General features: G+C 38.7%; 1 long non-coding RNA gene across 3 annotated transcripts in view; it reads right to left on the reverse strand.

Moving 5' to 3' along the window:
* Positions 1–6,000, reverse strand: part of LOC104909763 — an 82,434-nt gene that overhangs the window by 75,781 nt on the left and 653 nt on the right. For all 3 annotated transcript variants that reach the window (XR_004158913.1, XR_004158914.1, XR_004158915.1), the window contains exon 2: positions 5,830–5,944. This is a non-coding gene — a long non-coding RNA (uncharacterized LOC104909763). The remainder of the gene's footprint in view (positions 1–5,829; positions 5,945–6,000) is intronic.

The raw sequence follows: 6,000 nt of genomic DNA on the forward strand, positions 1-6,000 counted from the left end.
ACAGTCTTCTAAAGCTAATATTGACTAAAATGGAGATACACTGACCAATTAAATCTATGACGGCTGCTTTGATGTCACTTGAACATTGCTATTAATAGACAGATATTGTGGCAGTGTGTCAAACAGAAATGCCTACTAATAAGTCAATTAGACCCAGGTCATATCCCAGCATTTGAAACAAATCATAGCAGTAGCTTTTTCAGCATGGCTATCAGTTAGCCCTAAGTCAGAAGTATGCCAGGTGGCCCTGTCTCCACTAAGACATCCTGCATCCACATTCATCTCTCCCTGTTTCTCTCTGTGAGCAATCCTCATCCACCCCAGCAGCCTGATATGCAGGAGGTCCTCCTTCTGCTTAACCATCTCACAAGGTTAAGGCCAAGTGGCAAACTGAGCGAGAGGTGAAACCAAAAGTCAGATGTTGCTCGTATTTAGTATATTTCTGTGTGCAGCTGCATACATAGGTAAGGTTCACAGCACTGCTACACCCTCAGTTTCTGATGGAAAGTGATGCTCCTCTACAGAAATATTAAGCAGATGCTGCCCTCTGAGACTCTTTAAGCAGCTCTCCCAAGTCTATAATAGGCTCACAACATGCAAAGTGGAAAATATCTATACCCCTTGGCTGACAGCTGAATGCCTGGGAAAGTACGAAGGCATTTCATGTCAATAGATGTTCGTTTCTAAAGCACAGCAACCACCTAGGAATTGCTGGCTCTTTCTAAGGGATGAGCCCTTGCACTAAGGTTTGGCAGCGTTGGCACTTCATAATAGTGAGTGCAAAATGGTCAAACCCCAGAGCTCAGCCTGCGTTCACAAGCATTGCAAAAACTGAGCTGTGGGAGAAAGGCTGAGTATTGGGGAGGAAGGGAAGAAGAGCATGAGAGCGTAGACCCTTCCTTTCAGAACAAATAATGTACGCATTTCAGAGGGCATGAGCAATTACATGGTAGCAGTAGCTTAATATAATCTTCTAGGATTTCTCTACTTAAAGTTGAGGTCTCTTGATTTCAGCCTTAAAGATGTGCATTCCTCAGAGCCATCTCTTAGTTGCTGTACATTCAGTCAAAAACATGCTTACCTCCCACTTTATTCTTGGAAGGTAATGTTCCCTTCTAAAACCTCTTTTCTACATCCAGATGGGTTAGAGTCATCGACTGCTCTGAATGACCACATAGAGAACAGTACATAGGTCCTGGCAGCAATCGCTCCACAAGTGTGTTTTTATGCCTCCAAGACAATGAGCTAAATTTAATTTGATGGGAAATTCTGTGCTGTGCTTTTAAAAAATCTTACACTGCTAACATTAACACACGCTGCAGTAAAAGATTAGTTGGTGTGTTTTCTCATACCAGGAATTTTTGTGGGTAACTAGTATAAACCTACCAGCTACAGAAAGAAATCTCTGCTGATATCTTCTGCTAAATATTTGTTTCTTATTTTTAATATAATCTACTCAAAGAAAAATAAATCTTGCTTTTTGTGTTTGCATGCAATTCTCCTTTAGATAAACTATAACAAATTTGTCTCTCAGTGTGACTGGGAGAATCCTAACTGCTCACCCCCACCTATTAAGAGGGAGAGATCATCAGCTATGTTTATCTATCCAGGCAACCTGGATATCTTATTTGGCTAGATAGCAAGCTAGCAGAGACGTATCATATACCACCATGAGACTATGTGGCTTAAATAAGTAGCTAAACTGAGTTATCATCCATCCTCACAGCTCCCACTGGGAGGAAGAAAGGAGTAAGAAAATCAAACTCAGTAGGGCCCTTTCACTAGTTTAATTTCTATAGTTCAACACTGTTTACATAATAAAATGACAGCTAATTTTTCACTGTCTAAGAACAATGTGAAAAATGTACCTCAAAATTACAGCATCATTGGATGGCAGATACCACACTATTAAATGTGTGTAAGAGAAGTGCTTAAATCATTTAATTGTTGCCTTCTGAGAACTGTCCCTGCACCAAAATTTTTGCTTACAAATTTGCTACTGAAGTCTGGCTTCTGAGTTGCTCTCTTTTCTATCTGATCTGGCTAAATTTCTTAATTTTCTGTTTCTTAAATTTTCTATTTCTTAAATTTCTTAATTTTCTATCTGAAAACAGGAGGCCTTAAAACAGAAGACCAGTTTTGAGCACTGTGAACCTTAGCAATACACATCTGACTGACACAGTCTGATACAGAAAAACAGAAATGATAATTTCAAAAGACCAAATAGTGTTTTTCTAATGCTATTTTCTTGGGATGCTACTGTAGTAAGAGTAGTAGTAAAAATAGATTTAATAAGTGTTCTAAACAATTTTCTGGAAGACAGAATTCTTTTGTTAAATAGTCTTTCAGAAGTGGATGTTGCATTTTAAATTTCAGTAAATCAAATGAATTTGCTTAAATAGAACAAATACAACCTATCTCCCTAGTATGTACACAAAGATAGTACTTCAGACTTGACAAATACCTATTGCTCTCAGAAGACATGTCCTTTGCTTTTCCACTTACTGTGAAAAGCTTACTAGTCTCTCTTGCATAACTGCATATAAGGGCCTTTGTTGTGCCTGGCTTTACAGCTGTCATTGCCTACATGGATGCACCTCAGATTGGCCAGAGAAATAAAAAGCATTAGAACTTTTGAACTGCTCTAGGATATGGAGACCAAAAGACTGAGTGTCCCAGTGAACCCAGGGCATAAACTCTAAATAACATCAGTTCCACATCCCAAAGATTGTGGCTGAGAAGTGTCATTTTCACACTACACGTAAAGCCAGTGTTTGACTAGAAGTATAACATTCCTGCAGGAATATGCTTATTTTCTGGCTAAAGAACAAGAAAAATGAATGCTATAATTCTAGCATACAGAGACCCATCTTCCACCCAGTATGGATGTGGGAGGAAGAATACTGAGCTATCATTTCATTACAAAACACGTAATTTTGTTCTGGCAGCTGGTAAGACCCCAGCTGTCCCTTTCACTTTCACCCTGTGACAAACACATGGTGAGCTGTAAGAATTTCAAGCACTAAAATGGAAAAAAAGATGAACAGTGAGTTGCTGAGAATGCTCACTTGAATGGGATGTCTTCCTGGCTGCCTCAAATGACTTGCTCTTCTGTTAGCCCCATTGCATCTAGAGCTTTTGGCCATATAGTTATGAGATCAAATGACAGATTAAGTATTAAACATTTCTTATGATTAAATGAAGAGGCATCAGCCTTTTGTCTTTTGACAGTAACATCTTGGTGAGTAGTTGGCATTTCTGCTTCATACCACTCAAGTAAAGGAAATCACCAGTACAAGAGAAGTTTTTGTTTTTTTTTTCCCAATGAGACTAAAAAAGTACAAGAAAACCATGTATGCATCATAAAATATCAACTTTGTAGGCTATTTGTCCTTAAAAGATGCTTCACTATTGATAGAAAGACCACTGCATGAGTGAAAATGAATTGTGTATGACTGAATGTCTCAATTATAATTCATCATTGCAATGAAGACACTGGAAAATAAGTCTGGTTTGATGACCTACCTAGGGATCTAGTAAGGGCAAGTCGAGAGCTGGGCTTCAGGAGGGAAAAGCACTTAAATGGAAAGGAAGGGGAAGAAACAGTTGCTCTTATATGCTATATTTATATACTACAGTATGGAATTAAATTCACAATTTGAAAGTGATCTGCAGTACAATGAATCAAGTTCAGTAGAGTGTGCATTACTCTGTTGGAATCACTTCACAGGTGACAGCTCATGTCCCCCCTACTGCAATAACCTCAGAAGGAGCAGCCATTATATTACAAGAAGCTTCTGCGGTACACTCTTTTTGACACAATGTGACTCCAAATGCTAGGAAGCTTCTTATCCTCTGCAGAGGCCAACCTTAAATTGTATTTTGTTCTTGATGCTGAATGGAGAATGTTCAGAGAAAGCACTGCAGAGAAACTTTCATTAGTAAAGTAGAAAAATAGTGTCATTTCCTCAACTGAAGTACACTTAGCATATTTACTATTCATACCACCAGTAGCAGCTGCTACAAAATACAGATTTCAGAGCTTAAAAACCAACCTTCTTTCAAAAGATTTTGTTTATCTAAAAAGTCAGTAATTTAACTCTACAAAGCAAGTATAAACCAATGTCTTCCAGACTGCCATTTGGAAACACGATTATTTTTCTGTAGCTATAAGGTTGGTTCTTGCAGAACAGACTGTGTAGCCCCTCTAGACTGAGGCTTCCCTTGGTCACATTTACTAATGGATCACTGAACAAATACTGCATTAATCTTTGTAAGCTTAGGCCTAAAGAAGTAGCGCTTTAGTTTTTAAAACAGCTGGCAGCTCCCATAAGATTTTGGGGAGGGCTGTGGAGGACAGAATGGCACAGGGATTACGGAATAGCTCAACCATCACAGCTTGACTTGATGTTGTTGCATGACATGAAAAAAATTGTCCTCAAGTACCTCAGAACAGATGTGGCACTAAAGAGTCTATCTGTGACAAGCCTCTTTGTTTCTGCAGCCATCACTAAAGACACAGCAGAGGAAATGGAGGAGCTGCAGTTATGCATTTGCAATACACACAGTCCTTGTTTTCCCACTAGGCACTGCAGAATAGCAATTGTCCATTCACAGCACATATCACATCCTCTGCATTTCAGAGCTAATATTTTTGCAGTCTTTAAGCAGGCATGTTTGAGCCTAGTATGGTTAATTTTGTAACCCTTTCAGGTGCATTGCACGATAGGTATGCTCATGTTCTCTTCCTTTTCATGTAGATAGTTTCATCAGGTATAAATTTTGAAGTTAAACTAAAAGATTTTCGAATTCTAGAGGGTTTATATCTACAGTAACATCTCAAAGAGAGCTGTCTTGTTTCACAGATTGGGAAAATGTGAAGATTGCTAGTTGCTAAGCATACCTGTATTTTAATCCAATTAACAAAGGACATTAGCTGTGTTGCCTGAAATTATTTTTAAGACCACATACACACAAGCTCTTACAAGTGGCTCCTCCTCTTGTATGTTAGAATCACGCTCCTGAAAACAATGTTAGTTTTATGCTAGCAGTTGCTTTCGCTTCCTGCAGCACACACCGGCCACTGTGCTGCTGCAATACTCATTCAAGGCAGATCACTAGCTCAAATATGAATTGAGCCTATATGCTCTTAAACTGGCATCAGGCTGCATTACTTCAACTTCCAATTCATTTCCACTTTTCTCAGGGTGAGTAGCAAAAGCTATCTGAAAACCGGCATTAATATAAGATTATGAGCTCACTCTCTTTACACCGTGGATCTGCTCATCAGTCAAAACACAAGCTTCTTAATTTCAAACTTATGAACTCAAATAAAGTTAAAAAAAAAAGGTAGATATAGTCCTAAAATTGAAGCTGATAATCTCTTCTGCTCGATCTGTTTATTTCCAGCTCCTTTCTCTGCTCTAACTCTCAGACAAACTCACAACCCCCCCAGGATACAAATGAGTTTGTTTTCTTTTCCCTTCATCTAAGCCAGGTGTGCCAGGTATCCTCTCCTGTCATAGAGCAGTCAAAAAATATACACAGAAAGCAATCACACTTCCCTTTGCAGATCAGAAAGGACTATAATAACAGATTATTTCTCCAATCTCCTTCTGCCATCACAGAGTTAAACCAACATAAGTTAGAATTCTCATCCAGTTTGAATAAAGAGAAAAAGGGAGGAAATTCAAAATCTTGTTGCTGTAGTAACTATCATCAGCAAAAATCTTTCCCAATAAATAATAGTATTATCTCCATTTCCCCCTCACAGTTTTAGTTCCCCTTCAGAAATCATCATGCTGGCTCTTTTAGATTTGCTGTACATACCTCAACCATTAAACAAGACATTTAACCATAGTGGCAGTTCTGTGACCTTTGAATGCTGTGAAATCTGTAAGCGGTGCAGCTTGTTCATGAAGACTTGTACTGCAGAATCCAGTAACTGCATCCAGGATTAGGAATACAAGTAAATAACAGCAGCAACAACAACAACAACAA

This window comes from Meleagris gallopavo, chromosome 2, assembly GCF_000146605.3.
Source record: "Meleagris gallopavo isolate NT-WF06-2002-E0010 breed Aviagen turkey brand Nicholas breeding stock chromosome 2, Turkey_5.1, whole genome shotgun sequence".
In the NCBI taxonomy this organism is placed as follows: domain Eukaryota; kingdom Metazoa; phylum Chordata; class Aves; order Galliformes; family Phasianidae; genus Meleagris; species Meleagris gallopavo.